The sequence below is a fragment of the Moschus berezovskii genome, chromosome 16 (assembly GCF_049115385.1).
Source record: "Moschus berezovskii isolate FMDL1 chromosome 16, NW_MosBer_1.0, whole genome shotgun sequence".
NCBI lineage: Eukaryota > Metazoa > Chordata > Mammalia > Artiodactyla > Moschidae > Moschus > Moschus berezovskii.
This window is the reverse complement of record NC_142475.1, coordinates 52,136,045-52,159,072: the sequence shown is the minus strand read 5'-3', so window position 1 is coordinate 52,159,072 and position 23,028 is coordinate 52,136,045. Positions and strand designations below refer to the sequence as shown.

General features: G+C 51.7%; 1 protein-coding gene across 2 annotated transcripts in view; it reads right to left on the bottom strand.

Moving 5' to 3' along the window:
- The window catches only part of ZHX2 (zinc fingers and homeoboxes 2), a 182,475-nt gene that overhangs the window by 93,695 nt on the left and 65,752 nt on the right, over window positions 1–23,028 (bottom strand). For both annotated transcript variants that reach the window (XM_055432047.2, XM_055432048.2), the window contains exon 2: window positions 2,810–2,873. The gene's annotated coding sequence lies outside the window, so the exon portion shown is untranslated. The remainder of the gene's footprint in view (window positions 1–2,809; window positions 2,874–23,028) is intronic.

Below are 23,028 nucleotides of genomic sequence, written 5' to 3'. Positions count from 1 at the left end.
GTGACCCTGACAAATTTTCAGGCAAGTGACATTTTTATTTGAAATATGCTACAAATCCTGGGATGGTGGATGATGCCTTCTGCATAGTGAAGCATCGCTTGGACAATCTATCTTCCAGTTGAGGAGATAGCCAGGGCTTCCTGGAGAACGGCTGGGAAATTAACGCTTACTGTGAGGCTCCAGATGACGCTACTCAAGCGCAAGTCTTAAATGATTTCCCATTGATACCAGCAGACTCTCTCTTGTACCTAAGCTTTTCACTTCCGCAAGGGAAGGCAGCTCACCTTGGTTTCTCATTTATTGGGAAAAGCAGAGGTCCTGAGAAGTCCAACCACTCTCTGTGAGGCCCCCTAGCAGGTAATAAAGAGCTGAGGGGCCTCTGCCTTTGGACCGGTGCCAGGACCACCGAAGAGTGAGCAGGAAAGATGGAGCTGCCCTTGACCAACTTCTCGCCACATCTCCGCTGTAGAGCGAGCCTGGGGGGAGTGACGCTTCTCACATCCCCTCCCTGCAACTAAACCAGGGCTTCTGACTCCTGGCCCAGTGCTCTGTCCTCTCGCCTATGCTGCTATTTCCTGGCCCAACACTGAACCTTAATCGGGATCACATCCTACTTCCAGAACAAGAATAAGAGCTAATATTTATTGGGCATTAACAGTATACTGGCAGGGGACCAAGCAGCTTTGCATGAGTCAATTCACTGACTCCTCCCAGCAGCCCTCTTATGTAGTAGGTACTGCATGGTGCCCATTTTGCAGATGGGAAGACTGAGGCATAGACAGATCGGCAACTTCTGTCTATGAGGCCCCACGGCTAGAAGAAGAAACAGGATTTGAACCCAAGCTGTCTGATCTTAACCACAGACACAGTCTCCAGAGCTCTCTCTTTATCACTTTCCCTTTAATCATTCAACAGTCACTTCCTGAGCACATATCTCAGGTCCTTTGAATCAAGGACACAGTCTCTGTCCCCAAAGCCCAACTTGTGCCTCAAGACTTGCGAGGAAGCACCAAGTTACAGCTCAAGCTGCTGTTCAGCCCCCTCCCCTTCCTCTCCCTCCCCCCGCCACATAGCACTCAGAACACAGCTAACACACAGCTTCTGCACAGGGACTGTCAAACTCGATTCTCATCCAGGCCATCAGTTTCTTGAAAAAGAACCGCATCTCTGGCCTCCCACAGCGCCCTGCCCTTGGTACACATTTACTGCGGCAGCTGACCCAGGCCCAGGGGGAAGAAGACCCGGTGACAAAGCACAAAGGAGGCCCCCGTGCTCCTTACTCAGACCTTCAGACCCTCTTCCTTGTGATGGGCATCTTTCCTGAGCAATTTCTCCACCGGCGTCTATGGTGCGATTCTTTTCATGCTCGTCGGACCAGGTTTTGGTCACTGGACAATGTGGTGCCAGAGGACCCCAGCTCCCTTGGGGAAGCCATGCTCACTGTCCTCTCACAGCCTGGGGACTCAGGGGAACCCAGCACAGCATTCCCACCATGTCTTTCCTTCTGGTCTGTGTGGTCTGGATACTGGGCAAGTCTCTCGATGGCATGATGCACTGGCAACTCTTTTCTTTGGTGGTCCTGGGACAGGAGCGAGCTCTCTAGAGCCTCTGATCAGAGCCCCGATCACACCTGGAGAGTTGCCCACTCTTCACACAGATTAGATGTCTGGGGCCACACGTGTGACGCGTGGCGAGCTCAGGCACACCTGGCCCATGGACAACAGGCCTGGGGAGAGACCGTCTCATCCAGCAACTTCCAGGCTGTTTTACAGCAGGACGTGTGTGTCGCTTCAGTCGTGTCTGACTTCACTTTGTGATCCCATGGACTGTTGCCCGCCAGGATCCTCTGTCCATAGGGTTCTCCAGACAAGAATACTGGAGTGGGTTGCTGTGCCCTCCTCCAGGGAATCTTCCCAACCCAGGGATCAAACCGGTGTCTCCTACATCTCCTAAATTGGCGGGTGGGGTATTTATCACTAGCGCCACCTGGAAGCCCTTAAAGCAGGCGCCTGCCCCATAAAACAGATAGTGCTGAGGGAATGCACGTGTGAGCTTACAAAGTCCCATCATTCATTCTCCCTAAACCTTCTTCTCATCCTCCTGCTCCTCCGGGATTCTCGGTCATCATGGAACAGTCTGCAAAACACTGTCCTGTCAGAACCCCTCCCCACTTCAACATTTCCCATCCACGCTTCTCCAACCTGCGCTTGGATTCTGCCAACGACAGGGAACTCACTACTTCTAACGGACGTCAAATTTTACTGTTGCCGACCTCTAGTTAGGAATTTCTCCTTAGGCTGAGTCACTAGCTGCCCGTCTGCCTCTTGCCAGTGACAGCAGTTCAAACGAACAAAGGAGGCTTTCTCGCCTCCATTTACTCATGTCTCCTCGGGGCTATGGTTTACAAACTGGTGTGAACCGTGGAGTTTCCTCTGTGTTCTAAGAATGCGTCCCTAACCCTGGTTACAAGGTTCGTGAGAACGATCCCCAGCCCATGCCCTCCGGAGGGTGAGCCTGAGATGCTGGCATCTGAGCAGAAAGAGGTCAGCACAGCCACCGGCAGGCTCCAGTTTGCATCTGGGGAGGGGTGGACAGGGACACAGCCAATTCTAAGGGACCCACAGTTGGGTTCTATGCACTGCACTGTTTCCAGGTGCATCTCTACAGAAACAATTTCAGAGGTGCAAAAGTTCAGCTGCCCCCTGGACGGGCTTTGGACCCCGCTTCCCCTGCCCAGCTCCCTTCCACTCCCTCCCCTTCCTGAAATCCAGTGGAGGCCCCGACCTTCACCAAATACACGATCACTCACCAGTTCCCGTGTTGCTTACATCCTGGGAATCTTTTTGACTCCAGAACAGTCAGAGCGTCAAGACCTACAGAGAAGAAATAATCAATATTAAAAGCAGGGCAAGGCAAATAGGGGTATCGACTCCCATTTCTAGAAGGTCTGAGGCCCTGGGATCCTGGGATGGAGATGGGGAGAAGAAAGGAAATGGTTGAGACTCAGCCACTCGTTAAACTGACCTCAAGAATCTTGGGGCTTTGTGATGATGCTGAGAAGAAGAAGAAAAAAAAAGACCCTCACTCTGGGTGAGTCAGCAGCTTTCTGAGAAGCAGGCCTTTTAGGAGAGTGAAACTAAAAGCAAGATGTGCTGGGTGGGGCTGGGGAGGCGTCTACTGAACCCCACTCCGAGTTGCCTTCAGTCCCTGGTGTCAGTTCCTTGGCAGCAGCAGAGGTTCATGGTTGGTGAGGGTGGAGAAGGAAAGCTTTGCCTACAGGCCTCAAGTCCAAAAGATACGGCAGTCCTGAAAACAAAAGCCCTCGATGTGGATTTCCTCCCTGGGAGACTCCTGCTGGGCGAGCCCTGTGTGCTTTGAAAATTCCTCAGGAGAGCCGTAGCCGGAGAAGCAGGCGAGTGCCCAGCTCAGAGGATGCGTTCGTTCCCAGCGTGGCAAGTCGAGGCCTGAGCTCTAGAGGTTTCTGCAGCCGGCCGAGGCCCACCTGCAGCGCACACGTGCGCGTGGCGAGCCTGCCTATGAGCCGCGGCTGGGACCACGCTTCTCCTCGCTCCCCACGCCCTGCCCGCCTTTACAGTCAAGCTTGTTTTTTCTTGTTGTCCTTGGAATTCTGAGGGGAGCAGAGGTTTCTCTATTCATCTCTCCCCGTTCTCAAAGGAGCACCTTTTGGGGGAAAAAATCTTTATGGCCATACCACTAAGTGCTATTGCTATGGCAGGTACTTCAAACATGGATCCATATGTCAGAAGTGAAACCGCATCACCTGGGAGCTTGTTGGAAGGGCCGGTTCTTGAACCGTAAGCAATCAGAGCAACAAGCTCCTCAGGTGATTCCCAGGCACATTAAAGTCTGCAAAGCATGCACTTCTAATCCCCTTCATCAGGGAAGGAAGGAAGGAAGTCAGGAAGTCGTAGCCCATTCCCCAGGGGAAGAGACAGGTTCAAGAAACCACAACTTGGCTATCAGGATTTTAATGATGCTGAGTGGTAAAGCTCATCCAAACCTGAGTTCACGTGATTCCAGAATCAAGTGTTTCTTTCCTCTGTGCTATTCGGGGAAGCAAAATGAGAGGGTGATGGGACAGGTGGGCCTGGCTTGGTGGGAGGGGCTGGGGGCAGAGCAGTGAGCCAGGGATCGGTTGATGACTTCAGACCTGGAGACAGAGGTGAGCACTCAGTGAGGGAGGCATCGGGTAGGGAGGGAAGCTGGGTCCCCTCCTTCTCACTGTCGTCAGAGGCCAGCAACATTTCCCAAAGTTCATCCCAACTTCTGCATTGAATCTCAGTGATTAATTTACTCTGATCCCAGTGTAGCTGGATTTGCCCTCTGGCCTTAGAACTGACCATCCGGCAGGAGAAGGCACCCCAGGAGGCAAGCTGAACTAAGTAGCCCAGCACTGATTGGCAGGAAGGACAATACTCTGTAAAGCCCCTTACAGTTTAGAAACAACTTTCCATCCACTAGCTCATCTGCTCCTTCAACGGACTCGGGGAGTGTCACTGGTGCTATTCTGCAGTTGAAGAAACTGAGGCACAGAGAGGTTAAGTGATTTTCCTGAGGTCACACAGCTTTCGGGCAGGACGGGGTTGAGGTCCTCTGAATCCAAGTCCAGAGGTGTGAGCTCAGCTGCTTCTGATGGGGAAAGCGATCACATCACGGGTTTATGGTACCCTTCATTAGTGTCTAGGGCTTCCCTGATAGCTCAGTTGGTAAAGAATTCGCCTGCAATGCAGGAGACCCCAGTTTGATTCCTGTGTTGGGAAGATATGCTGCAGAAGAAATAGGCTACCCACTCCAGTATTCTTGGGCTTCCCTTGTGGCTCAGCTGGTAAAGAATCTGCCTGCAGTGCGGGAGACCTGGGTTCAAACCCTGAGTTGGGAAGATCCCCTAGAGAAGGGAAAGGCTACCCACTCCAGTATTCTGGCCTGGAGAATTCCATGGGGTCGCAAAGAGTCAGACACGACAGAATGACTTTCACTTTCATTAGTGTCTAGGGGGCTTCCCTGGTGGCTCGGATAAAGAATCTGGCTGTAATGCAGGAGACCTGGGTTCGATCCCTGGGTTGGGGAGGTTCCCTGGAGATGGGAATGGCAACCACTCCAGTATTCTTGCCTGGAGAATTCTATGGACAGAGGAGCCTGGTGGGCTATAGTCCATGGGGTCACAAAGAGTCGGACGCAACTGAGTGACTAACACTTTCAGTTGGATTAGTGTGCCCCAACTCCATCTTGCCTTTCTCTCTGCTCACAGAATGGGCTTACTGAATAGACTTGTGGACCAAGAAGAAAACAGTCCACAACCCTCAGAGGGCGTGTGACTGGTACGTTCCTTGATGTAAACTGGCCAGCAGGCATCCTTGGTGTATCAGTCATGAATTCTGTTATGTAATGTTTGTTCTGCTCTACGTGCTTCCACAAGGAGGTTCAGTGCACACAAGGCACACAGGCAACTGACAACAAAACCTTGATGTCGCACTGGTTCATAAGCAAATGTTCCTGGCACGTTAATACTTTGCACTGCCAAGTGAGGGTGGCTGGATGCAAGGTACACACACCTGAGCAGAGCAAGCCACAGGGTTCTGCCCTCCCAGCTCCTCCTTGGGGCTCAGGTGGCCACGTGCTCTGTCTGAGGTGCTTGTGTTGCTCAGTTTGCCCTGGTCTTTGTGCAAAGACTGGGGGCTCGGGAGACCACCCATCCTTGCCAAACTCCAGCAGGGCCTGAAAGTGCTCTGCCCCAGGAACTTGGGATGAAGACATCTGCCCTCTTCTGCCTCTACACCCAGAAGCCTCAACCCTTCGCTAGCCCCTTGCATCAAGTTCCCCCGCCTTTTAAAACAATATTGATTGGCCTATAGTCACTCAGGCCCTATAGTTATTGTATTTATTCTAATTCAGAACTTACGCCCTTTGAACTTGACTGGTATCGTTGCTTGGACTGTGCTTCATTACAGAGTCGTATGAATTGTGAATACTCTGCTTCAGCCCAATTATCCCCCAAATGCTCTGATTTTTGAATTTATCAGAATGCAGGGCTTTACAGGCACACATATAACATTTTAAAGCAGAAATGCCTGCATAATAGAAGTTATATTTTAGATACTAATATCTGTGAATACCAAACATGTAGTATGCATGTTGTAGTTCAGTTGCTCAGTCGTGTACGACTCTTTGCGACCCCTTGGACTGCAACAGTTATTAAATATTACCATGTTGAAAGAGATGGGAATACCAGACCACCTGACCTGCCTCTTGAGAAACCTATATGCAGGTCAGGAAGCAACAGTTAGAACTGGACATGGAACAACAGACTGGTTCCAAATAGGAAAAGGAGTATGTCAAGGCTGTATACTGTCACCCTGCTTATTTAACTTATATGCAGAGTACATCATGAGGAACGCTGGGCTGGAAGAAGCACACACTGGAATCAAGATTTCCGGGAGAAATATCAATAACCTCAGATATGCAGATGACACCACCCTTATGGCAGAAAGTGAAGAGGAACGAAAGAGCCTCTTGATGAAAGTGAAAGACGAGAGTGAAAAAGTTGGCTTAAAGCTCAACATTCAGAAAACTAAGATCATGGCATCTGGTCCCATCACTTCATGGGAAATAGAAGATCATGGCATCTGGTCCCATCACTTCATGGGATATAGATGGGGAAACAGTGGAAACAGTGTCAGACTTTATTTTTTTGGGCTCCAAAATCACTGTGGATGCTGATTGCAGCCATGAAATTAAAAGACGCTTACTCCTTGGAAGGAAAATTATGACCAACCTAGATAGCATATTAAAAAGCAGAGACATTCCTTTGCCAACAAAGGTCCATCTAGTCAAGGCTATGGTTTTTCCAGTGGTCAAGTATGGATGTGAGAGTTGGATTGTGAAGAAAGCTGATCGCCGAAGAATTGATGCTTTTAAACTGTGGTGTTGGAGAAGACTCTTGAGAGTCCCTTGGACTGCAAGGAGATCCAACAAGTCCATTCTAAAGGAGATCAGTCCTGGGTGTTCATTGGAAGGACTGATGCTGAAGCTGAAACTCCAATACTTTGGCTACCTCATGAAGAGTTGACTCATTGGAAAAGACTCTGAAGCTGGGAGGGATTGGGGGCAGGAGGAGAAGGGGACGACAGAGAATGAGATGGCTGGATGGCATCACCGACTCTATGGACATGAGTTTGAGTGAACTCCGGGAGTTGGTGATAGACAGGGAGGTCTGGCGTGCTGTGGTTCATCGGGTCGCGGAGAGTCAGACACAACTGAGTAACTGAACTGAACTCACTGAAGACCCTGAGGCTAGGAAAGAATGAAGGCAAAAGGAAAAGGGGGCAGCAGAGAATGAGATGGTTAGATAGCATCCCCTACTCAATGGACACAAATCTGAGCAAACTCCGGGAGATAGCGGAGGACAGGGAAGCCTGGTGCATTGCACTCCATGGGGTCGCAAAGAGTTGGACGTGACTTCGCGACTGGACAACAACAAACCATTATTAAACGCTGAATATATTAAACAGCTGATGGACAATCATTTATTGAGATATCCACATATTGAGCAATCACATATCCTGTATGCTAGGTAGTAGACAGACATAAATAAGATCCAATCCTTACCCTCAAAAAAGTCACAGTATGAAAAAGGAGAAAGATGCTTAATGGACTGAAGGTGAGGAAGGGCAATGTATACAGAGCGGGTGTAGGTGGGAGCAGCTAACGGATGCCCTCATTAGTCTCAGGATAAAGACCACACTTCTCACTCCAGGGCCTCTGACCCTGCGAGGTCTGGCCAACGCTCATCACTCCGCCTTCCCCTTGCCCCACTGTGTTATGGGCTCCCGATGCCCAAGCTTTCTGAACCCACTGGATTCCATGCAGCCATGTGGCTACCTTATTTTGCTGCTGCTGCTGCTAAGTCACTTCAGTCGTGTCCGACTCTGTGTGACCCCATAGACGGAAGCCCACTAGGCTCCCCCATCCCTGGGATTCTCCAGGCAAGAACACTGGAGTGGGTTGCCATTTCCTTCTCCAATGTGTGAAAGTGAAAAGTGAAAGTGAAGTCGCTCAGTCGTGTCAGACCCTTAGCGACCCCACGGACTGCAGCCTACCAGGCTCCTCCATCCATGGGACTTTCTAGGCAATAGTACTGGAGTGGCTTGCCATTGCCTTCTCCGACCTTATTTTAGACCCTCTCTATTCAATGCTCTGTCCTTCCACTTCCCCAAATTAACTCTGAATGACCCTGCAGGACCCAGGAAGGTAATGCATACAAAGCGCTTAGAATCATGTAAGTGCTAGATATAGTATGCACGTACACAGAACAGTATGTTAGCTACTATTATTATTGGTGATACTTATTATTATCCCCAACTGACTACATGTTTCTTCCTGGCCACAGGAGTGTGGAGTGGGGCTTGGCTGGAGCTGCAAACAGTGAATTCTTCTTGGAGCTGGGGAGTCTCAATGAATTGGTTCAATTTTCCCATTTAGCCTTTTTTTCCCACTTTTTTTGGACATGCATGTAGGATCTTAGTGCCCTGGCCAGGGATTAAACCATGACCCCCTACATTGGAGGCACAGGACCATGAATGAAGTCCCTCCCCTTGAACTCAGGACTGGGGTGTCACCCACTAGACACTTGATCCTTCCTAACCAGTGTCGGGGGAAGGGTACCAGTCTCGGAAATGACACATCTGAGTCTGGTCTTGGTTCTCTCACGCACTTGTGTTGTGATCTGATACCGAGCCCTGCCCTCTCTGGGACCTTAATTTCCTCACCAGCCAAGTAGAGCTCTAAACAGAACCTGCCTCCTTGCTGCACAGAGGATTCAGTGCCGTGGTGCCCACGGCAGTTCCTGAATGTGGAAATGATGCTCGCGTTGTGAGCAGCAGCATAAATTAAGGAAAAGGCTTTTCACTGCCCTTCAAGCTCTCCCTGTGTACACATTTCCAGCCTTTCTGGCTCAGCATACCTCTCCCCAGGAAATGATCACAAGGCGCACAATCCCAATGAGGAAAAATCTGCCCATAGGATTTTCCCTACAGGTCCCTCCTATTCCCTCCTGGCCTAGTTTAAACCCATTGGATGGCTGGACAACTGCAGGGGAAAAAGAGGAACAGTGCTTTAACCATTCGTAGAAGAAGAAAAACAACCAGGGTTACTCCCTCTCTCGCAGTTTATTCCAGTCCACTTTTTCACTCGGCAAACATTTAGCAGATGAGTAAGAAATTCCAGGTCTAGTAAACAGGTCATGATGTCCTGGGTGATGGCCTCACATTGAGGAGGGGATGAAGAACCCATGGAGGACAGTATTGGGGATCAGCAGGTTTGGGTTGGGGCTACTGTGGACTGAGCACAAAAGAGGAAGGTCAAGTTCAAAGAAGGTGGCAAGTTACAGGCCACTTCTGTGCAGCCATGATTCTGCAAGCCGGCAGTGCGGTCTTAAGTTGCCTGTCTTTGGACCAGGAAATCGGAGAAGGCAATGGCAAGCCACTCCAGTACTCTTGCCTAGAAAATCCCATGGATGGAGGAGCCTGCTAGGCTGCAGTCCGTGGGGTCGCTAAGGGTCAGACACGACTGAGCGACTTTACTTTCACTTTTCACTTTCACACATTGGAGAAGGAAATGGCAACCCACTCCAGTGTTCTTGCCTGGAGAACCCCAGGGACGGGGGAGCCTGGTGGGCTTCCGTCTATGGGGTCACACAGAGTCGGACACAACTGAAGTGACTTAGCAGCAGCAGCAGCACCAGGAAATGTTTCACTTTGGAAACCAACAACACCTTTAATTCATAAGAGTGATCAGTGAAGGACGAGTGCAAAAGTCACCACTTCCTGAGTGCTTGCTCTGTGCTGGGCACTGAGTGGGTCTTCCATGGCTTCTCTGTCTTCATCACTGCAACTCTGAGGGTCAAGTACTCAATACCCACTTTGCAGACAATAAATCTGAATCTTAGGGTGATCACATGTATCACCCCAGGAGGAAACATCCAGTGACAGGTTTGAACTCAGGCCTGATTGAACGGTCTTTCTGTTCCCCACCACTCCCTATGCTGCCCCTTAAACTCTGACTCCATGGCTGGAGCTGCTAGCAAACTGGGCCATCTCTTCCACCAATGCCAACCTACTCTTCCACGAAGACCCTATGTCCCCACTTGAGACTATAGAGGAGGCTGAGTTCACAACCTCCCTGGGGTGTGCAGGTGCAACTTGAAGCATCGAACATTGACAAGAACACTGAATGCTACTCTAGAATTGGTCTGTGTTTGTTCCCAAATATTTCCCCTGAAAATTGTCAAATACAATCAACACTCCAAGATGATGTGCCCAGCACTGGGCAGGGCAGTGTTTAATTGGCTCACTGCTGTCTTTTCATTCCTTCAGGAATCTTTTTAAAAATATTTATTCATTTATTTGGCTGCACCCGGTCTTAGCTGCAGCACCTGAGATCTTTGTGGCACAAATCTCAGTTCCCAATCAGGGATCGAACCCAAGTCCCCTGCATTGCAAGGCAGATTCTTAACCACTGGACCACCAAGGAAGTCTCTCTCTGACAGCTCTCTATGGGGCACTGGCTTCAGGCCAGCACTGGGGAGATAAAGTGAGCCCTAACCTTGCAGGACTTCCCAGGTGGCGCTAGTGGTAAAGAATCTGTCTGGCAATGTAGGAGACTTAAGAGTTGTGGGTTCGATCCCTGGGTTGGGAAGATCCCTGGGAGAAGGAAATGACAACCCACTCCATTATTCTTGCTTGGAGAATCCCACGGACCAAGGAGCCTGGTGGGCTACAGTCCATGGTGTCGCAGAGTCGGACATGACTGAAGCGACTTAGCACGCATGCATGCACCCTTGCAGCTGGGCTGGAGAAGAGACTCCAGTGACGTGACAGGGAAGTACATTCAATGGTGGCAAGATCACCAGGGAGGCAGAGGCAGATGGAGGGCCTGGGGGAGGGCAGCTGGATCTGAAAGGCAAGTGGCAGCAAACCTGGTCAAGAGAGGAAGGAAGAATCCAGAAAGCTAGAGGGAATGTGTACAGGGCCGAGGCAGGAGGAGGTGCACTGGACACCTAGCAATGGAAGCTGGCCAGAGTGGCTAAGGCCAAGCAGGCCAGAGAAAGAACAGAAGCCGGCTCCTCCAGCGACTCGCTGGCCTTTAAGAAGCTGGGTCTTTATACCTGTCAGTGATGGGACGTCACCAGAACAGCCGGATTCTCAGGGTCTGCAGTTCTCAGCACACGGCGGCCGGCAACCGTCTTTGTGAACGGTCGGTGGAATCCTGTGTGCCCCCTGCCCCTCAGGTCCTCTGGCAATGTGAGAAGCACCGCCTGGGACTCTGCCATCTTTACAAAGAGCAACCACAGGGCAATCTGATTTGTGTAGGGAAAAATTCTCCCCGGGCACCTGGCCTGAGCCTCCTCCTGTCAGGCCTCGGGGAACCATGGCTCCGGCGTGGCTGTCAGCAGATGTGTGCGGATGAATACACCTTTGATTACAGCTCATGTTTCCGAGGGAAAGACACGGCTCCCTGGAGACTGGGAGTCAATGAAAATGAGCCCGTGCAAAAGAGATGTAAGTGAGCTGGAAACGCAAGCCCTCTGGGCGGGCGCTGGTTTCTTTCTTTAAAGTAAACAACAGCAGACAGGACCAGCCTGGACGAGAAGCAGGTTCTTCGTCATCCCTAGTGTGTGTGTGTGTGCAGGTTCTTCGTCATCCCTAATGTGTGTGTGTGCATGCTCAGTCGTGTCAACTGTGTGTGTGCGCGCGCGCATGCTCAGTTGTATCAACTGTGTGTGTGTGTGTATGTGTATGTGCAGGTTCTTCATCATCCCTAATGTGTGTGTGTGTGTGCGTGCTCAGTCATGTCAACTGTGTGTGTGTGTGCAGGTTCTTCATCCCTAACGTGTGTGTGTGCATGCTCAGTCGTGTCAACTGTGTGTGTGCGCGCGCGCACGTGTGTGTGTGCATGCTGTCGTGTCAAGTGTGCGCGCGCATGCTCACTCGTGTAAACTGTGCGCGCATGCGCGTGCGCATTCTCAGTCGTGTCAACTGTGTGTGTGTGTGTGTGTGTGTGTGTGTGTGTGCATGCTCAGTCGTGTCATGTGTGCGTGTGTGTGTGCAGGTTCTTCATCATCCCTAACGTGTGTGTGGGGGTGCTAAGTCATGTCAACTGTGTGTGTGTGTGTGTGTGTATGTGTGCGCACGTGTGTGTGTGCGCGCGCGTGCTCCGTCATGTCCGGAGGTGGTTAAAGGGACTGGTCTGTGAGAAAGTGGTACCTGCTTAGGATATTGCGAGTGTTATCAACGAGAATGGGTGTGCCTGCTTCCCTCCTTCCTGGGGACACTCAACCTCGGGGACACTGAATTAACCCAAATTTCTTCACCACAGGGAGACCCACAGACCTAGTTTATTTATGTATTTATTTTTCTTTTTTGGGGTGACTCCTCCTCATGCTGCATTCTGGAAACTGCCTCAAGGCAGCGAGCTGGTGCAGTTGTGGGACTCGCTGTGTTTATCTCCCTTCTCCCCGCGAACATAACCCTGCGTTGTCTCTCCTGTGATGTCTGAAAACTGCTGTATCACATATTTTGTCCAGCGTCAGGCAGAAGGTAACAAATCCTGTTTATCATATGGTCCGCCACTTAAGAGCTTTGTGTCCATAGACAAATTATTTTCTCTTCTCTCACCCATAGTTTTGTCATCCACAAAATGGGCTTAGATAGCATTCTAAAAGTAGGCTGCTGTGGTTTGAGCCCAAGCACCTCTGAACACAATCATTCCATTTTCCCCACCCTGTCTCTTGAACTTGGGACCTGTACTCCCACCCCAGCTCCGATTACCTGGCACATAACGGGTGCTTAGTAAACGCGGGTTCTGCCTCCCTTCTTTCACATATCTATTTTCCCACTATGCTGAGTATAACTTGGGTATCCAGGAGGTGCTTTATAAACCCATGCTATAGTGGGTCCTCCAATGTGCACTTCAGCGGCTGAAAATACAGAAGGAAAAAGGCAGATAGCTGTGTTTTCTTTCCCTTGACTCTTGTTTTGAACCTTTTATTAAATATCTTAAGTATTATTTGCCTTCAGGGTCAAAACAGTTTCCAGAGATGTCCACTTTGCACTCATAAATGAATTCTCGCTAAAGTCTCTTTCTTTTTAAAATTTTTAAATATGTGTGTGAGAGAGCTTAAATGTACTGACTCATAGCTGGAAAAACTCTCTCTCCCCAACACATTCCAAATTTGTCGAGTCACATGAACTGAGTAAGAGTGCTTAATGTGGCTGCTTAGCCCCGAGCTGGCGAGCAGTTACGCCAGTGAAGGCTCGTCTCTCCCTTCCCTGCCCCCTGCTCCGAGCCAGCGTATCCAGGGACTCAGCAGATGGCACTGAATACCCGATACAGGTTCAGTGAATGCAAGAATTGGAAAGGACCTGGCAACTAGCTAAAGCCAAACTCAAATTCTGCAAGACAGTGTAATATTAAAAAAAGAAAAAAAATCAAAGAAAAATTTACATATCAGACCGCCAAAATCTAACAACTTCGCTAACTGAATCAGGTCTCTGCTGGGCATGACATCAAGCACTTGACAAGTATGACTCATTTCACCTTCACAGCCAGCCTGTGAGGTAGGGAGGTTATGATGATCCTCCCTTTACACATGGGGACACTGAGGCACGAGTGTTAGTAACTTGTCCAGGGTCCTGCTGTGTGTCGGTGGAGCTGATTCTACCCAGTGCAGCTATAGAACACATGCTCTTACACATCCAACCATTCATTCTGGAAGGAAAGAATCTTTCTGCTACACAGAAGAAAGAAAACTCCATTTATTCCACAAATATCTACCCAACACTAGAATCCAAACACCACATCAGATGTCAAAGAGGGGGTTGCTGATGAGCATGGGCAAAATGGGGCAATTTGGTGACTGTGTCCAGTGAGTTTGTAATTGTGTACAGGAGCTATGATGTTTGCACAAACAATTACAACACTAGTAAGTAAAAAAATGGGGCTTCCTTGGTGGCTCAGTGGTACACAGTCCACCTGCCAGTGCAGGACCCCGGGATCAGGAAGATTCCCCTGGAGGAGTAAATGGCAACCCACTCCAGTATTCTTGCCTGGGAAACCCTATGGACAGTGGAGCCTGGCCAGCTACAGTCCATGGGGTCACAGAGTCAGACATGACTTAGCAACTAAACAACAACAACAACAAAAGGAAAAATGGCACCTGCAGAATTATCAAGTGGGATGCCTGGGGGAGGCTGGGTAAGGTGGTGACTCTGGTTGGGGAGATCTGGAAGGCTTCCTGGTGGAGGTGCCATTTGAACTGGATTGAAGGATGTGTAGGATTCAGACAGGAGGTGGCTGGAGGAGGTCCTGCCTACTTATCCCAGTGAGTACACGCAGATGGCATGGCCCTGGGAGTTCTTCTCTTGGTTTACTCTTGGGTCCCACCCACCCCGGGAATGGCTGAGCCTCCATGCCTGCAGATGAAGAGCATGGGTCGAGGGGACGGAGGGGAAGGGGTGGGCAGGAAGGAGGAGGTCGGGAAGGGGCTGCAGGACACTGGAACATGGGGTGGGGTGGGGAAAGGGAGCAGATCCGGCCAAGCTCCAAATGGGCTTCCTCAGAGCAGGCTCCTTGCTCCGTGGCCTCAGTGTCTGTCATCTATGTGCTGAGTCGCTTCAGTCGTGTCCAACACTGTGCAACTCTATGGACTGTAATCTGCCAGGCTCCTTTGTCCATGGGATTCTCCAGGCAAGAATACTGGAGTGGGTTGCCAGGCCCTCCTCTAGGGGCTCCTCCCAACCTAGGGATCGACCTCGTGTTTCATTAGGTCTCCTGCATTGCAGGCGGGTTCTTTACCACTAAGGCTACCTGGGAAGCCCCCACTCTATCTAGAGGGAGGAAGACAAATGAATTGCCTGGGCGGAAACTTGGGAGAGCTCCCAATTTATCCCATCCGTTTGCAGGCGAGAGGACCGAGGACCAGAGAGGGGCTGGCCTTGTGCAAGTCTGTGGATTTGGATCCAAGTTTATGGGACGACAACGCAGCAGTCCCAGTTGGGCTGCTCTTCCCACATCCACACCCCGAGGGGCATGCCACCTCTCAGAAGTCTGGGAAACTCCAGACACGCTGTGGGAGAGGAGATGGAGGACCCCAAACGTGCCTCAGCTGGGTCCACGGGCATCAGGCTCTGACACCCCCGGCGGCCACGGGAGGTTCGGCCCCAGTGCCGACAGGGTAGCCGGGCTGGCCCCCCAGCGGGTCTCCTGGCTCAGCCCTGCCCCCATCGGCACCTGTCCTTGGCAGACCCTCCCCTACACTCAGGAAGCTTCCAGGAAACCGTGACCAGTTCCCCTCGGCCCCGGTTCCCCCTGACAGGCTATCCATCTGGTTGTGACTCACAGCGCTGGATTTCTGCCCGGGCCCTGCATCTTGAGTGGGGCGCCCAGTCTCCAGAACGAGCAACCTGCCCACCCGGCCGTGACAGTAGGGGCTGCTGCCCTCATCAGCTCATGCCGAGCTCATCCATGGGGTGCCTCGGGCTCCTGGCCTGACATTGCTCTCGGACTGGGCTCAGGCCTGAGCAATCTCTGAGGGTCCCTCAGATTCCAGGCTCTTCAACCAAACTCCCCTCTCCCTGCAGGGATGCCCGCTGCCCCCCCCACTCCACCTGCAACACCAGATCTTCCTCCTCCCCTGTCCTCCTGTCCTCAGCACTCCAGTCAAGGCTCTGCTCCCCTCTAACAGCTGGTTCGGCTCCGCCCTGCTCCAGGGCTGGAGATCTGGGCAGAGGTCCCTGCAGGGTGGTGGCCTCTGAGGGTGGGGTAGCATGCAATATGACCGCAGCTATCACAATGAATGCCAACTGCTTGTGCACGCACCCAGTGTGCCCACCTTCAGGCCTTCACGACTGCTGCTTCCCCGCCTTGAAGACTCTGCCCCGAGTCTTTGGCCTCAGCTTCTTGTCCAATTCACCTCCCCAGTGAGGGCTTTCCTCCCATCCTGCCCTCTGCCTGTTTTATTTCTTCACAGGCCATGTCCCATATGCCAATGACTGACTTGCTTGCTACCTGATCACACATTTCCTTGTTTATCATCTGGCTCTTTGAGGAAGAATGAGAAGAAGGCATCGCTCTGTCCTGCTCGCCACCAGATACCCCACACCCAGCTCAGAGCCCAATACACGGGGGATGCACTCAGTAACTGGTCCTCCAGTGGGGTCCCCAGCGATGCTGGGCGTGGTGGACATGCCTGGATCTCACTTCACACTCACACAAGCCCTGTGTGGTCAGTATCACTGTCCTCCTTTCATAATAAGGGGCGCAAGGCTCAGAGAAGTTGGGTAGATTGTCTAAGGTCACTTGGCCAGCAAGTGGTGGAGCTAGGTATCAAACTTGAATTTGCCTGATAGGAAAGTCCATGATTTTGACCACTGGACTCTGCTGTTTGCCTTCAGTGTTTTCAGAACCCCCATAGTGAGGACACAGGAAAGACCCGTGGATTGAGCGATCTGCATGCCGTGTGACATGGACTGAATGTGTGTCCCCACAGCCCGAATTTATACGCATGCGTGCTAAGTCGCTTAGGTCGTATCCAACTCTGCAGCCCACCAGGCTCCTCTGTCCATGGGATTTTCCAGGCAAGAAAACTGGAGTGGGCTGCCATTTCCTAACCCAGGGGATCTTCTTGACCCAGGGATCGAACCCACGTCTCTTATGGCTCCTGCATTGGCAGGCCATTTCTTTACTACTCGCGCCACTTGGGAAGCCATGTTGGAGCCCTAACGCCAGTGTGACTGTATTTGGAAATGGGACTTCTAACGGTGGTTAAATGAGGTCATAACAATGGGGGCCTGATCCCGTATAATTAGTGTCCTTAGAGACACCAGAGAGATTGCTCTCTCCGAGTACAAAAACCAAGGAGAGGCCACGTGAGGACGCAGCTAGAAGGTGGCCGCCTACAAGCGAGGAAGAGAGTCATCACTAGAAACGAAAGGAATCGAACCTTGCTCTTGGCCTTCCAGCCTCCAGAAACTGTAAGAAAATAAAATTTCTGATGTTTAAGCCACCCAGTGTATGGTATTTTGTTACAGCAGCTCGAGCAGACGAATACAGCTTGTTTCATGGAAGCCAAAGTGCCAGGTCTAGAAGGTAAGTTCTCCTCCTCTCCTCTCTTCTTTTCTCCCTCCTTCGTTTAAGCACCGACAGTGGTGTGAAGCACAAGAACTCCCGAGGAGCTCCCAGGAGACTCAAGCTGGTGGCCCATGGTTTGAACACCAGCCACAAAGCTGTTTTGTTGGGCTGGCACATGTTTTTAAAAAACCACAAGGAGTCAGAAAGCTCTCAGTCTGGTCTTGCACAGGCAAACTGCTCCTTGCTGTACCTGTCCTTCTCTCTGAGGCCTGGGTTTGGTGCCAGTGACAGCAGGTGAGCTATGCAGCAGAGATGCATGGTTCAGGGTGCCCCGGGGCAGAGTGACACTGGGCAGGGAGAAGGGCGTGCGGGACGGCGGATCACCAGAGGCTGCAGGGAGAAGGTAGCTTTGGCCTGGTCCCTGGAGGGTGGACAGGAAATCACCAGTCCGAAGGGGAAGGAGGGGGCATTCCAAGGAAGTCAGTGGAGAGGCAAGGTGCCTGGCAAGGGCCTGGCCTGAGCAGTGCGGTTTGAGCGCGGCTGAGCGTGAAAGTGGAGGGGCTAGGACATGGCTGGAGGGGTGAGCGCCTCGGGCTCAGGGGCCCCTGACATCACCCCAGGAAGTCTGAGCACTGTCCTCTATCCAGGAGTCACCACCAGGAGTCCTGGCAGTCTTTAACCAGGTGGGGTCACCAGAGAAGCTGAGTTAACACAGGCGGATGCTGGGTTAACCACTTCCTCACTGTGTGACTACACACACGGGTCACCCTGGGGCCATGTGGCCTCAGGCCCCTCATCTGTAAAATGGGGATCACAGTGCTATACATCTCAAAGGGGTATTGTGGGGACTGCGTGTATGCTCAGTCACTCAGTCATGTCCAACCCTTTGCGACCCCCTGGACTGTAGCCTGCCAGGTTCCTCTGTCAGTGGGATTCCCCAGGCAAGAACACTGGAGTGGGTCGCATGCCCTCCTCCAGCAGATCTTCCCAACTTAGGGATCGAACCTGCACCTCTTGTGTCTCCTGCATTACAGGCAGATTCTTTACCCACTGTGCCACCTAGGGTGACTGGGGTTAATAAGAGTAGTTACTCCCAAGATTGGTTTGGGGAACTTAATGAGTTAATAAATATAAAGCACTTGGAATGTCCCTAGCACCTGGTAAGACTCAGGGAATAAGAGTTACTATTATAACTGTTTAAGGGCACAGGTTATCTCAGTGGTAGAGTTGAGAATGCATCTTTGCACGGCCCTACACTGAAATATTTGATTCTTATCAACACACCATGTTTACTCAAGGCAGAAAATGGACTGACCTGTTTTTGGAATAAAGGGCACATTCATGCAGCCTGAGTGCCCCATTTCCAGAACATTCCGGGCCACCGAAGTCTGACAGTAAAAATTCAATGGAGCAACAGGGCCTCTCGGACACGTTTCTTTCCCCCTCATGTTGTACTGTCTAGAGAGGCAGTAAAAACAGCTCTCACAATTTAAAAAATTAAACAGGAAGGAGACCCAAATAATTTCGGAGCAGTCTGCTTAGACAAGTTCTGCGCGTGGCTACTGTCGCCCTGGTGCACTCACATCGCACGTTTCCATCTCCAAAGGTCTGTCACTACAGTGTTTCGTTTCTGCCTCCTGACAGATGGTGATTCGGAAAGTGGGTTCCGGCAAGAGACTAGTTGGTTCAGATCTTTTTGCTACTAATCTTGAGTTCAGTAGTCCAGTGACATTTATTTATTCTTGCGCCCGACAAAACGAGGAGGGGACCACATCAATGTCAGTGGCTGCTGGGAGAGCTGGAAGACGCACACAGAACCAGAACCCTGCGCATAATCACTCCCTCATCCAGAAAGTGCTTCTCACAAGCTTAACAGCTACTCGGGGCTGAGGACTCAACAGCCATCAAAACACAGTGCCTCCTTCCAGGAGTGTGATGGGGGAGGGTAGACGATGCAACAAACAAATAGCCAGTGCCAGGTAGCCAGATGTGCTTTGGGAAAAAAAAAAAAAAAAAACAACAGAAGATGGTGGAGATTTGAAAGGTTCAGGCTGAGCTATGACCCTGAAGTGGCCAGGGAAGACCTCCATGACAGCGTGTCTTCTAAGCAGAACCTGAACGACACAAGGGAGATCTTTCCCACAAAGATAATGGGGGAAAGAGTGTTCCAGGCCGAGAAAGTAGCAAGGGCAAATGCGTGTGTGTGCGCGCGTGTGTGTGTGCGTGTTGCTCAAGGCTGGTGGCAGAGGGAAAGGTGATGCACTTGGGATTACCATAAGGACTTTGGCTTTTGCTCTGAAACGGGAGAACCAGTGTAGGGTTTGGGGTAGCGACTGACAATCTGACCTGTGTTTTTAAGAAGTCTGTAGTTTTGAGGAGAGGAGACAGTTGGGGTTTTGTGCATGAAGTGAGTGGAGGGCTGCAGCTGAGAGGGGCTGAGAGGACAGCCAACGGCACCTACAATGACCCACGTGAGAGGTGACGGGGCTTGAACTGGGAAACGGGGATGGAGGTGGCAGGGAGCAGTACCACGGGGCTGAGTATGACTCCAGAGGTGGCATTCACGGCCACCAAAATGGGAAGGGTGCCCCCTGGAGGGGTGCAACGTGGTGATCCTGGGAGACGGCGGTCACACTGGGGATATATTTTGAAGGCAGAATAGACAGAACTCATCAGATGTAATGAAGTGGGAGAGAGAAAGAGGAAACCAGGATTATTTAAACAGAGGAATCTATTTCCTGAGAAGTTGAGGAATGAGAGTCAAGAGTTAAGATTAAATGTGTTCAGTTTGGGAAGCCTCTTCACAAACGTTAGGGATGGTAGTGAAGATGGTGGTGATGGTGAATATGAAATGATGACTTGGTGAGGATTATGGCACGAGCAAACACTGAAGGTTTGCTGTGTGCTGGGCCTAGCACAAAGAACATGTGATGCATGAATTTGTGTAATCTCCATTGTCATCCTCATTTAATAAACCAGTGTAGTGGGTTGAATTGTGTCCCTCTCCTCCAGTGATATGTCTATGTCCTAGTCCCCAGGACCTGTGAATGTGACCTTATTTGAAAAGAGTCTTCATGGGTGTAACTAAGTAAAGGCTCTCAAGATGAGCTCATTCTGGCTTCTCCAGATGGCCCTAAATTCATCAGCGAGGGGCCTCATAAGAAACACCTGGAGAAGAGCCCACCTATAGAAGGTGACGGTGAAGGCAGAGGCAGAGCTGGGAGTGATACAGACACAAGGTCCACCAAAAACTTCTAGATGCTGGAAGAAGCAAGGAAGGACTCTCTCCTAGAGCCTCCAGAGGGAGCAGGGCCCTGCTGACTCTGGATTTGGGCCTTCTGGCCTCCAGAACTAGGAGAGGTTAGAGTTTTGCCAAGTCACCCAGTTTGTGGTCCTCTGTTGTAGCAATCACAGGAAACTAAAGCAACAAGGCAAGCCCGGCACAGAGAGGTGAAGGAACTTGCTCACAGGCACACAGCAAGACAGCAGCAGAGCTGGGCATGCTTGCCTTCAGAGCCGTTCACTCAGGAGGTGGGTGTCGTTCAACGAGGAACTGGAGGTCAGAGCCACAAGGCCATACCAGGAACAGAGCTGGTGGACGGCAGGATCAGGCTCCCCTGGGCTTCTAGCAGGGAGGCCGGACACCTCTCCCTGCTCTCGATTCCCACCTCTCCACTTTGAAAAACCCAGGAAGGCCCTTGTCCAGACCGTCGAGTGCCTCTCGGCCGCCACCACGTGGACCCAGGGCTCTGCTGGGAATGCGGCCCAATCTGGTGATTCCAGTCTGCAGCTGCTCTGGGTCCAGGAACAAGTGGCCCCAGAGAGACCCTGGTGGGGTGGCAGCCTCGGTACACAGACTTCAGCGCCACCAAGGTTCACAGCAGTCACTTAGCAACAGCATAGCGTCTGGATTTCAAAACCACCACCTCTTTCCATGATACTGACCCTGAAAACCTCTTGGCTCCCATCCCACCGGGGACACGGGGACTGAAGAGGGAGGCGAGCTGGGGCAGGGCGAGCTTGAACCTCTGCCCGCAGCTGCAATCAGCCCTGGAAGAAGCAGAAAGGGTCCATTTTCTCTCCCTCCGATGCCCAGGAAAATATTTTACCGACAAAACCCAAATATTGGGGATCCAGGGAAGATGATATCCTTCCCCAGCTCCCCCCACCCCTATGCCTCGTCAAAGCTTCAGCATTTTAAGAGATGGACAGAAGGACTTGTGACAATTAGGGCCTGTGAAGGGGCCCAGGCATCTTCCCACAGAGAAGTGTGTTTTTAGAGCCCTTAATGAGCAGAGGGCGGTTCACGTCGAGGGTGGGCTGGGAATCGGTGGTGGTGGGGGGTGTTCTGTTTATGAAGAATACAGTCATTACATCCAGGTCAGTGGAGGGAACCACTGGGCTGAAACAAATTTGGGGGCTGGGGAGGGAGGAACATTATGACTGCTTCAAAAGCAGGACTGTCTCCCCGGCCCGCCGACTGGCCCAACAGACGCCCGCTCTCTCCCCCAAGGCGCACAAATACACAGCCAACACAAGCACAACACACGCGGACCCTCAGAAGTACATGGGCTACGAGACAACCAGGTCCCATTCACACACACACGTACGGGTTCGTCCCTCTCTGAGGGCAAACTGAAAACACGGTCCCAGAATTGACCCGCCCAAAGCAAAGCACTGTCTCAACAAGGTCCCCGCCGCCGGGCCTGCACAGTCATCTCCACGGTGCCCAGGACAAGGGTAGAAACCTCCTCTGGAGCTGTCTTCAGAGGCAGGGAAGGAGGCGAAGGGTAAAAGTAGGCACATTACTGTATAATTGCCCCCCATTCTGAGCACCCCTCCACCACAACCATATTTCTAAAGGGTGACACAGTCCACGTTCCAGAGATGTGAGCCCTGGAGCCACCTGCAAAGGGCAGAGGTTTGATGACTTGGAGGATAACACTGTGGTGTGCGGGGATGTTCTCGAATGTTTTTGGGGGTCTCAGAGGCTCTGGGTCAGGGTGCCACCTTTGGAGTAAGGAGTAAACTTCCCATTGGGATGACTTGGATGAACACACCACCCCTCTGTACAGGCGAGTCCTGGAGATGGTTATTTTACTATTTTCTACAAGGCAGTTGCATAAAATCATGCCACCTGCTCTGGCCCTGGCCTGGCCCATGGGAGCTGGAGAATCACAAGGTACAAGGCGGGGCTTCTGTCTCCATTGACCGATGGGGGAGCCGAGACTCACACCTGGGATGGGTGAGGTGGGGCCTGGGAGGGCTTCGATGCAGAGCTCCATTGGAGAAGGGTGCCATGAGGGTGGGGCTCAGGGAAGGAGGAGGTGGAGGTGGGGTCTGAACCCTACTTCAAAGAATGCAGCGCATCGGAAGGGGGCACCCAAGCGGGAGGCAGGGAGGCGGGGACAGGCCAGAGCAGTCCTGGGTGGTATGTTCAAGCGCCTCGCCTGGGAGGGACACTTGCAAGGGGGAGGTGTGGGAACTGCTGGAGAGGGGGCTGCGTGCATGCGTGCTAAGTCACTTCGGTCATGTCTGACTCTGTGTGACCCTATGGACTGTAGCTTGCCAGGCTCCTCTGTCCATGGATTCTCCAGGCAAGAATACTAGAGTGGGTTGCCATGTCCTTCTCCAGGGGATCTTCCCGATCCAGGGATCCTTTCCTATGTCTCCCGCATTGGCAGGTGGGTTCTTTACCACTAGTGCCACCTGGGAAGCCCAAAGAGGGGGTGGAGGAGGGGAATTCCATGGGGGTCCAGGCCCAGCAGCAGCCTGGCTCCCCTTGAATATGACTTTGGAACATGGGTTCCTTATTAGAATGGCATCCAGAAATATCACAAATCCTACACAACTTTCCTGATGGGCTACAGCCCACAGGGTCCA